The sequence below is a fragment of the Crotalus tigris genome, unplaced genomic scaffold (assembly GCF_016545835.1).
Source record: "Crotalus tigris isolate CLP2741 ecotype Arizona unplaced genomic scaffold, ASM1654583v1 scf7180000023772.879304, whole genome shotgun sequence".
Classification (NCBI taxonomy): Eukaryota; Metazoa; Chordata; class Lepidosauria; order Squamata; family Viperidae; genus Crotalus; species Crotalus tigris.
This window is the reverse complement of record NW_024100175.1, coordinates 583201-595415: the sequence shown is the minus strand read 5'-3', so window position 1 is coordinate 595415 and position 12215 is coordinate 583201.

The following is a 12215-nucleotide window of genomic DNA, read 5'->3' as shown; positions in this document are numbered from 1 at the left end:
TGCCAGGTCATGTGATCACCTTTTGCAACCTTACGGCATGCAAAGTCAATTGGGAAGCCAGGTTCACTTAACAACCGTGTCACTAACTTAACAACTGCACTGATTCAGTGAATAACTGTGGCAAGAAAGGTCATAAAATGGGGCAAAACTCCCTTAACAACTGTCTTGCTTAGCAATGGAAAGTTTGGACTTAATGGTAGTCATAAGTCAAGGACTTACCCTACAGAAAGTACCCAAGAGACAAGGGCTTTGCATCAAAACCATAACATTAATCTTAACGTATTTATGCATTTAATCCGCTTTCTCAGTTCTTAGGGTAATACGTGTGCTGATTGCAATGACTAAGTGCCAAATTAAATATAAAATGTAAAAAATGGTATTGTGCTGTACTGCTGTCTTTGAGGAATTGAAGAGTGGTCCACTCTGCATCAGGATTATCATATGCATGAGTCTTAATCCTCACATTGATATAGCCTGAGACTACTCATTTCAGAGCTGCATACATTCTGGAAATTCAGGTTGTACATCTCTGCTTTAAATACATGAACCTGAATGGCTTCTTTTGTTAGGTAAAATCTTCTTTGAGGGGGAAAAAAATCAGATGGCGAGACTTATTTTGAAATAGATGGCAATTTTATCATGTGAAAAATTTTAATAGAATGAAACATGATATCCCTCCAGTCATCTCTTTCTTCAGTGCCAAATATGTAATTTAAAGTACATACACAGGTTTTTGAACAAAATCACACATTTGGTACACAAAAGCTACTATGTGGATGCTCTGTATTCAGAAATAGTATATTTATACTTATAACAAATAACCAAAGGAGACCATTGCAATTTTTTTGTTCTTGTGGGGTAATCTAGCTGGCCAGGATCCTAAATATTGTACAACAGAGAGAATTTACAAGAAGGTTGATCTCAGATAATCAGCAACCTAGTGACTGATAGGAACTGGGTCTCCCTGCCTGCAACCTATTGTATGATTTCATAAATCCACTAATAGTTATTGTGTGGTTAGGGATACACCACAGCAAAGGGAGCTGAATGGGTTTAACCCACCACTTCATGATATTATTCAGTGGAAATATATTAATTCAACTATATAACTCAATATATTGATGAAGCATTTAATCTCCCTAATTGGGGTTACTGACAATATAAAATGGGAACAGGATGAATCTTGACCTTAGAATAAAGAAAAGCAAAGCAAGAGAGATTTCCCCCCATAAACTGTTAAAATATGTGATTCCAACATTACCCCGCCCTCAAGAACCCATGTTTGATATATACTTTAAATTTCCTCCAGCAGACAGAAAGAAACACAAAAGTGAAAGCTTGCAAGATTCATTTCCTTTTTTTTTTCCTTCCAGAGACTGAGATGTCAACATTTCATTTCTCTAAAATGCATCTAATGCTCCGTCAAGAGTTTTTCCATGTCAGCTCATGTGATAAGGGAGGTTTGCTGCAAGCAGCTGCAAAAATCAGGTGGTCTTTCTTTCCATGAAACAGGAAATGGAGTCCTTGAATTCCCCCCCCCCCCCCAATTATTTTGCAGGAAAGGGAGACAATTTGGCAAGGAAAGAGGCCTACAAGGCACACTGCAAAGTGAAGATGATGCAACTTTCTCCCTGTTCCATCTCTTTTTCTGCAAAAGACACAAAAGTTCCTGGACGGATTATGCTTTGTTTATTTTGTTTCCATATTCAAGAGTATAAATCCACTTTATACTCCAAAACCTGGTTCTAGAATGGCAGTCAAATTTTATATGCAAGAATGAATCATCATCTCTCTTCAAATTCACATCACTTGACAGCCTCATTAATAAGTGCAGTTATTGAGTATTGGGAGCAGTGCAGTGGTGGGATTCAGTCAGTTCATACCAGTTCGGCAGAACCAGTAGCTACTTTTTTGTTGCCCAGGTCCAGAATGGACTTCCAGAAGCGGCATCCACAGAGAGAACTGGTTGTTCACATATTTGAATCCCATGGAGCAGTGACATGTTTTTATTCTCTAGGAAAGGACTTTAGGTTAATAATGCCCTCTTGATAATAAATTGTTCAAAATAAAGAACTTGGTCAGAAAACACTTTGAAGGCAACTCAAATAAATAAGAGAGTGTCTCTAAGCATAGGCAGATACATGTTAATATATTGGATTAATTTCATTCATTTTTTTCATTCATTCTCAATCTCAGTCAATCCCCTGCAGGATGAAGACCTCTTCAGCTACTTTCCAACTGCTTATATGGAGATAAATAGGGAGTTTGAATAAATATGCATTATTTAGTGTTAATTTAATTCAGATTTACCACTTCTCATGTAACCTTCAATAAACAGGAGCTACAGGATTGTCATGTGTAACATTTGGTGGGGGAGAGAGAGAAAAGCCTGCCCTAGGGCTATATCCTTACCACTTGAAATTTTGAAGTCAGCGCTCAATACACCTGTGATTTAACAGGTGTGTTTTTTATAGTAAAGGAAATAAGCCTGCCACTGTTTTAGATATTTCTAATTAGCTACAATTTGCTTTCCACTTGGGGTACAACAGGGTTGGATTATATCTCAAGTATGGAAAATTAAAACACATTTCTGCAAATTGAGTTTTGCTGCTTTTAAAAAAGCTGTGGATTCCATCATACCAGATACAGTACATACAAAAAAGGTATCCTGAGCATGAACTCAGTAGACAGTCAAGAGACCCCGAATACAAAACCACAGAAATGGGAAATGTGTCATAAGATTGTTCTTGTGTAGAGAGAATATTAATAGAGGAGAATATATGTTCATCAGGGTTGAAATGTGGAGTTCTTGGTGCTTTCTGAGCTTGGCTGTTTGCTTGCAGTCATTTTGCTATCTGACTAGGCAGTGCTTTTTTTCTAAAAAAAAAAAAAAAGATGCTGGAACTCACACACGTCATACAATCCACCTTGCCTACCCTACAAGGTTCTATCCAAAAAAGGTGCCGGAACTCCGTTCTGGGCATTCTATGAGAAAAAAAAGCCCTGTGACTAGGTAACATCTTCAGTGCTAGAAGGGACAGGGATTTGTAGCTTGCCCTGAAAAAGTTGCCTCTGTGTGTTGTTTTGTCCTTGGTACATCCTTGATTAGACTATTGTTTACAGCTTGAATTGCTTGAGTTGATAGTTCCTTGATTAGGGATTTGTTTACTGCTTAATTGTTTGTCTGATATTATTTCTGATGTTAATCCAGTCTGTCTGTTAAGGACAGACAGGAAGATTAGCAGAGTTTATATATGAACACCAAGTGGCAGTTAGATAACACAATGAAAACACCTTAATTTGATCAACACGTGGACAAATTTAACCACAGTTTCAACTGGGAAATTGTGAGAATCCTAGGCTAAACTAAATCCACAAATGCCAGGGAATTCCTGGAAGTTTGGCTCTCAGAAAAATCAAGAGGCACATAGAAATAAACAACATTTACACACCATTCAAAAGAGACAATAAAAAAGCTAAAACGGAAACTAAAGGACCAGAACACTTCCTGCCCAGCAATCAACACCCAAAGAAGCATGGATTTAACACCAGGATTGACATCAGACAATGACCAGGTCAGCAATGGTGGATGGTCTGTTATTGTAGAACTGGGATTACATATCGAAGTAAATCATAATATGGCTTATTTGATTTTGGCTTAATGCTTTGTGTAAAATGTGCCCTTCTGGTCTTTTAGTCTGTTTGTGCTTTAGCAACATGTGTAAATCCAACCACAAAAATCAGTCTCAAATTATTAAAGGAAACATCAGTAGCACATAGATTGCATAAGACATAGTAAGGACAAGAATTTATCAGTGTATGCTAATGAAGTAGCATTAAAATGTTGATAGTTCTAAAAATCCACCAATCTACTCTTTGATTAAATTATTTTTTTGTTAACAAAGCATATGACTACACTGGCATGGAGGAAAGGGAACTGCACTACCTCTTGAGAACTTATGCATACCCAGCTTGTTCAAAAAGTTGCTAGAATCTATTTTTCAAACCAGGTTCTAGTTGTTCTAAGCTACTTTTTCTTAACTAAAGATTCTTCCAGCATCTTGGTCCAAATATCCAGGAATCCCCAGGCAGTATAACTGTCAGCCTTCTCAAATAAACCTGACAGGAAACAGAAATAGATGAACTAATTATATTTTATTGTAAGGCTGAATTAGGAGAAACTTGCAAGTCTGAAGGCACTAACTTTGCACAGCCACTGTTAATTGCTTGATCCATTAGGGTAGGTCCTTATAAGTTTCTTTTTCTGACCGTTAAGCCACTGGGGGCGCCTCCCACTTTTGTCTGATTGTTTCCTAGGCAGCAACTCTTGCCTTCAACTCCCAAGGCCATCCACACATTCCATTCCATTATGAGCCGAGGTGGCGCAGCAGTTAGAGTGCAGTACTGCAGGCCACTTTAGCTGACTGTGTTCAGCAGGTCAGCGGTTCAAATCTCACCGACTCAAGGTTGACTCAACCTTCCATCCTTCCGGGGTAGGTAAAATGAGGACCCAGATTGTTGGGGGCAATGTAAAATATATATATACATTGCTTACTGGTGTACACCGCTTAGAGAGTGCTTGCACTTAAAGCGGTATATAAGTCTCATAAATAAATAAATAAATAAATAAATTACAAAAACCTAATGATAGAAACTGTAGTGCGGGTATATGTTTGGAGAAGACTGCTGCTGCTAATGTAAGCATCGGATAGTCACTCTAGTCTCTTACAATGTAAGTGTCTGATGTATTCAGCGCTTTGAAACAGCCAAAATGATTACATGCACATCCAACTGTAAGTCCCATGCTCTGATAATATAAGACAGCCTAATATGAGTGCTTAACTTACTTCTGAGATAGAGAGACAGAGATGCACATAAATAAGGTGACCAACTTTTTTACAATGAAAAGGAGGACACAAATAAATTGAAGAAAAAAATATCGTAAAAACTGGCTCGGACCATGGAAGGTCAACCGCCTGCCACGCCCCCGCCCACAGCCGCCCCGCCAGCACCGCTGCCCTGCCATGTAGAGCGGGTCCCGCGGCTCCCAAAGCACCAGCCGCGCCAGCTCCGGCCCTGGGGTGCAGCCTGCCGTCGACACACCCTGCCTGCAGCCGCCCCACCAGTACCACCGCCCACCCTGCGCAGCCCCATGTAGAGAGGGCCCTGCAGTTCCCACAGCATGGTATCTTTGAAACTAACTAGGAGATGGTGCAGTTGGGTAGCAGGCAGGGGTGCTAAGTTCCTGCCAATTCGCCTTCACTGCAGACAACTTGCATGTGCAAAGTTTGCTGGTTGGGTGTTTGGCACGCTCAGCAGCAATTCCTATTGGCTTTTGAAAGCCAATAGGGGGAGTAGCACAGCTCATGCAAAAGTTGAAAAAAAAAACATCAAAAAATGCCGTTCTGAGCGTTCTATGAGAAAAAAAAGCCCTGCAGATTAGTCTTCAAATATTAAAAAGGAGGACATGTAGGAGGACACTTTTCGAGGGAGGACAGAACTTACAAAAGGAGGACTGTCCTCCCTAAAGGAGGACGGTTGGTCACCTTAACATAAGTACTCTTCCACTTTTTAAATAACATTTGCAAACTCGTGAAGTAGATTAATGAAGGTTGTTTCTACCAATGTGTATTTTCCAAAGAAGGTGGATAGCAAAGAGTGAAATGTCCAGCACTTTGGTTTGAGAGCATATGTTTCTTAGATTATATGCCTTTCATCCAGGAACTTAAGATGACATTTATACTATTCCCTTCTCCAGGAAATATTCAACCGAGGCTTTCCCTACTAGATTATTCTCACTTTTCAATGTATAACACCACATATTATTGTTATGATACTGCTGCCATTTAGTATTTATTGTCCTGGGAGGCTTGGGAGGGGAGCAAAGAGGTATTTAGATTTGGAATGGTGGGAATGCAAAAGAAATAGAATGAGATTCTCATAAAGTTCAGAATCCTTCAATAGGATCCTCACACAACTGAGAACTACACTCACAGTTGCTGTTGCCTGGACAATGCTTAAATGGGTGTCTTAATACTCATTGACAGCAAAGAAGTTTTTCAAATTGCAGCTTATATGCTTCTAGGATATATAACTATTTAAATTGGTTGTAACAACAGACACAGAGTGGGCTGTCATAACATAATATAGTTTACTTAACTAGTTCATATTAAATAAACCACAGTTGGCTGAATTCACCTATCAAGATAAGCCAAAAGAAACACTTAGTGCTCCATATATTTCTGCAGTAGCTAGAAATATGTGTGTTCTGGATAGTGTATTTGAACCTTCTATGAGCTAAGGGGCAATGCCCTTATTCTTGTGTATTGTTGTGACTTCTGCCTGACAACCCAAAGAAAAGGTACTAGAGAGTAGGAGAGAAGTAATCAACAAATAATGGTTTCTTAGAAGCCATTCCATGCACCCTAGAGATCCTTGTTCTTAGTTGGAGATAACTTGGTTGTGCTAGTTATTCAGCAGGACAGGCCAATAGAAAACTCTTGAACTTTACATTTCAACGATCCAGCTCTAGTTTGGAGAAAAAGTTCTTCCTTATTGCTTTTCACTAACATAGGTTGAATCTTGAGGCTGACAAATAGTTCTTAGGCTGAATGAATCTTTTATTATTATTATTATTTCCCTAAGGAAATGAATAGCCCCTCTTGAAAATCATACAATTTTTAGTAATTCTTTTCTCCCATTTCTCCCTGGCTGGCAGTGCATCTGATGAGAAAAGTGTAGGTAACCTCATTTTTATTATGTGCACTGCAATCAAAAGATGAACATTGAAACATTTTCAGTTGTTTTTCTTTAAGCTCTCCAAGCCTGCAGTCACATGCCATAGTAGTTTTGCTGTTTGTTTATGGCTTCTGGCTCATGAGAGTTCATCTGTAGAGAATACAGTGGGAACGGTGAGTAATGTGGCTCTCATTACGTGGAAGTGGAATTCTGGCTTAAACTACGTGTAACACAGAACACAGAGCCATTCTTAATTGTCATGAGAGATTGAAATCGGAAAAAAGTGATCAGAAACTCTTTGCTCCAGAATAAATTGTCTCCACTGTTCCAGTATTATGCAAATGCCATTTATCCAGATTCCATTTCTTTCATACTCCTTAGTTTAGTCTCCCTAAACTGGAACCCACCAAAGAAGAAGCCAAAGAAATCCACCCTGGATCTTGTAGGGAGTAGATTGGTGCAATCTGGTCACAACAGGCTTGACAGTACCACTGAAACTAAAATTATGGGGTCCTTGGTGCTCTATGAGCTTGGCTGCTTTCTTGCAGACGTTGCTTTACCAAAAGAGGTAACATCATCAGTGTTAGAAGGGAGTGGGGTTTGCTCTCATATTCTAGTGGCTTGCCCTGTCAGTTCTAGTGGGAGTGGTCTTGGTGATTCCTTGATCAGGCTATTCTTTACTGTTGGCTTGTTTGGCAGTTCCTTGCTTGAGGCATTGTTTGCTTCTTGATTGTTGATTTAATGTTAATTTTGATATTAATCTTGCACATCTGGGTGCTGAGGCATTTTGTCTTTTTGTTTCCTTTTTCCTTTTTGATTCTCTCTTTTGAGTGATATATAGAAGTTGTTTACCACTGATGATAAATGTATCATCAATGCAGTATTGTAATCAAACTCTGTCTACAATCAGGGGTTTGGTCCTAACTAGCTCAAGATGGACTCAGCCTTCCATCCTTCCAAGGTTGGTAAAATGAGGACTCAGATTGTTGGGGCCAATATGCAAATAATGTTTACATTATAAACTGTCCACAGAGTGCCATAAAGCGCTATGGGTATGTAAGCCTAAATGTTATTGCTATTGTTTATGTGCCTGTTGATGGCTGATTGGTCTGAGTGGCAGGCTTCCAGGAGTTCTTGAACGTATTTAGACTTGGCTTAGTCTGGAATGCTCATAGTTTCCCAGTTGAAACTATGGTTAAGTTTGTCCATGTGTTATGAAATTAAGGAGTTTTCATCATGTCCTTTGACTGCCAATTGGTGTTCATGGATGTGCTCTGCTAGTCTTCCGCCTGTTTGTCCTAATAATCTAAAATTAATCAACAATCTATTAGAGACAACTTACCTATGAACAACAATCTGCAAAAACACAACTGAGAAACAATATACTTTTCTAAAAGATGTTGAATATAAATAGGAGCAGCATTACGCAGCAAAGTAAAAAAAAAACACATATGAGGAAATATGTATTTAAAACTTTGCATCTGGGAAATTAACGTAAGAGTCTCATCCAGGAAATAGGCATTTTAAAAAAGGCAGTCAACAGCAAAATGAATTGAGGAAGAGAACAACTTTGTACATCAGGCAATTAAGGAAATTATCAGATACAGATTTTACTGTCAATTAATAATAATAAGAAAAATACAGACAAGCTGGAATTTTGCCTTACTAACACGGATAACAAAATTAACTTTTTTGATCTGCACATCCTTATTTACAGATGTTGCAGAGGCAGTCATTGAGGAAGTCTGAGCTATCACACTCCTTTTTCTAAACTTTGCATTTCATTTATCAGCCTTCCAGGACATAGAAAGCAAGACCAGAAAAACTTTGAAGTTTCTCTTCTCAATGAAAATGAATCAAAAGCTATGACTTCAAGAGGTGAAATCTCCACCACTTAAAGTAATGTCCAGAGTGATTTGAGAAGAAATGCTGCCTTGACTTCAACAAGATCCTCACTTGAATTCTTTTCCTTTTCTCCCCAGATGTGTAGATGGATAGATATATAATTGACTTCAATAAGCTTTGTCAACAGATTCACACCATCTTCAATCTGTTCAGCACTTTTGGTTACCCTACAAGCAAATTAGCAGTCTACAAAGCCGGAGGTGCTGGAGACCAGGGGCTGTAGTACAGGCAGTCCCCAACTTACGATCACAATTGAACCCAAAATTTATATTATTAAGTGAGAAATTTGTTGAGTAAGTTTTGCCCCATTTTATGACTTTTCTTGCCACATTTGTTAAGTGAATCACTGCAGTTGTTAAATGAATAACAAGGTTGTTAAGTGAATCTGGTTTACCCATTGACTTTGTTTGTCAGAACGACGCAAAAGAGGATCACAGACTCCAGGAAATTGCAACTGTCAAAAATGTGAGTCTGTTGTCAAGCATCCGAATGTAAAGCATGTGACCATTGGGATGCTACAACAGTCATAAGTGTGAAAAATGGTCATAAATCACTTTTTTCAGTACCGTTGTAACTTCGAACGGTCATTAAATGAACTGTTGTAAGTTGAGAACTATCTGTACACTAGACAGAGAACCACATTTACCTATATAAAGAAAGAACACAAGAGCATACAATAATTTGAAATACAAAAAGTGAGGGGAGAGCAATGGTTAATTTGAACTAGACCCATGCATCATAATTATCAAGACACAGATAAGGCTGATGGTGAATGTGAGGAACACTGTTATTTCCAGCCAGATTTTAAAAAAAGAAAAAAAGAAAACCACCTGTTCATTCTACCCCCTCTGGATTACACAGTTTAACTCAAGATCTGGGCTCTTATTTTTAGTTAATCAAGCCTGAAACCCTGGGATGGAAAGTAGATGGAAAAGTGCTCCATGGGCATATGTGAACATCTTGTGAAAAACTAAATTGCAGTTAGTAAAATAAATCTAAATGGTTTGTGTCAAAGGATATACAGCACTCAGTTTCCTGTCTTTCAGCAAGTAAACGAATAAGAGACATTTGACCCTTTTAAGTATCATCTCATGGCAATAATAATCTTTCATGCATATTTATGTACAGTACTTTGCTTTTATAATGGCTACTTGAAATGGAGTTATACGAAGTGTGGCAAAAAATATTCCTAGGACCAAATATCTAAAATGGCTCTGGTGTTTCTTGCACATCAATGAAACCTGTCCCACAAAATTTCTGGGACACAACACACACACATCCCTTCTACATTTCTGCACATACCGTAGCATTCTTACACCAACTTAGTAACATGGGTTTCTGTGGCAGGAAGTGTTCTCTTTTCCCTTAATCTTCTTTTCCTGATATGGAACTTTCTGTCATTAATTATACACCCAAGAGCAAAATCATATGACTCTCGTGACTTTGGTAACATAATTCTCTTACTGACACAAGTGGACACACTGTTTTATTGTTAATTAATACTGCCAAATCTGGTTATGCAAATCTGGACATAGACATTCCAGCTAGTTAAATGTGTGTAAGAGGGAATGACTGTCCATATCACTTCCACCTTTTTATATGTGGTATATTATTGGAAATCTTTATTTCCTGCAGAGGATAAGGATGTGGTCATTATCAGGAAAATGTATATGCATGTTTATGAGTCAATCAGTCTGTCTGTTTGTCTGTCTGGTTATCTAGTTATCTTATCTTCATAGAGTTTGCAGAAGAAGAACCCCAAAAATGCCACAAAACATATTTGATAAAAACTAAAGAAAGAGCAGATGTCCAGCACATGTGCTGCAAGAAACATAATCTTCTAAAGAATTTGATGGACAGTAAAATATGAAACGTATCCAGACTTTGAATAGCTATTTTTAATGGTTTCTATAAAGTGCAACTATGAGGGAAGTAGAAGAAACTTCTGAGTTCCTGCCTCAACCATCTTTTTATTCTACCTCCAGGCAAAGGAAAATTCATCAGACAAAGCATTACTCCTTGATTCTTGCAGTTGTTAGTCAGTTTGTAATGAATTTCAAACCTGCTATGTCTGCCATACCTCACTGTTAATTAGTTTTCTATTTATTTAGCAGATCTAGAAGTGAAAAGCAATCTATTGCAAGCGAATTGTTTGACTTTTATGCTAAGTAGGCCACATTCCAATCCTCTGATGTTAAAACTAGCAGGAGACCAACTTTCATCTTATTGCTGTGTCGAATTAGCACCCAGCAGACCATGGATACAAAAGCTCCTCTCTTCTACCTTCTCCTTTGCTGGCTTAAAAAGCACCGGCATGCTCTTATGAGGCAATATAAACAGACACTAGGAAGTAATTTGCTGTTCCCATTTCACTCTTCTCTCTTTCTTCTCCTAAATTGAGAGGTTCACTTAGAATTAGAATCCACAAGGCACAAGCATTGGGCAAGAGCTACGGTTTCTATGTTCCTTTTGAACAACATTTGCTTTGTCATGTAAATTTTAAGGAGAAAAATTGAAAAAAAAAAAAGGTATGCAATAAGTGCTGGGTGAATAGAAGAAAGGTCCTAAATAGCTGAAAGAGCTTCCCCTGATTTTTTTTCATACATGTTGGGGCTCTGGGAACTGCAGACCTATACACAGAAGTCACCTGATTAGAGAAGAATGAGCTAAAACATGCAGAGTATGGCTCAAGGCTGGGATGACATTAGGTTTGATAAGGCTTATCTCTAGGTCATTTGGGTTGAAAAAGACAAAAGTTAAGTTAAATAAAAAATATGATTCAGATTACAAAATGGAAGTCATGATTGACTATACTTCTTAGGTATATACCGCACCTTTGACTATATAATGCGTGTCTTATCTTAAAGACTGCACAGACTTTCTCTTCAGAAAACTTCTAGGAAGGTCACTTAATGATACATAGGGATTTATCATGAATTTTGCTGGTGCTGTGTTTCCCCGAAAATAAGACCTATCTTGAAAATAAGCCCTAGCTTGATTTTTATATAAGCCCTATCCCCAAACTAAGCCCTAGTTTTGGGGTGAGGCACATATCTAAAAATCAAATTAGGGCGGAGGTGGGAGGTGGAGCTGCCCCACGTGCCTCGCACCCACTTACCTTAGGACCTCTGGAGCCAGGTCTCCCATGCCTATTGCGCTGCTCAGTTCTTCTGTGGCTGTTTGCAGCTCCATGCCGTGTGGCGCTTCATGTGCTGCCGCCGCTCACAGCATCAGTGCAATCAGTGCAACAAGCCACGTGGCCTTCTGCTGTGATCAATGGCAGCAGCGTGATCAGCATGACGAGCTACACAGCCTGCTGCCACTTGCAGCAGCAGTGCGATCAGTGCGACGAGCCATGTGGTCTCCTACTACAAGCAATGGCAGCAGCACAATGTGCCATATGGCATGTGGCTGCAAGCGGCTGCAGAAGAACTCAGGCAGTGGTGTGACAGGTGTTGGGGCATGGGAGGCCTGGCTGCGGCGGTCCTAAGGTAAGCAGGTAAGACATCCCCCGAAAATATACGACTTAGTGCTTGGTGCCTCTTTTGGAGGCAAAAAAATAGAAGACCAGG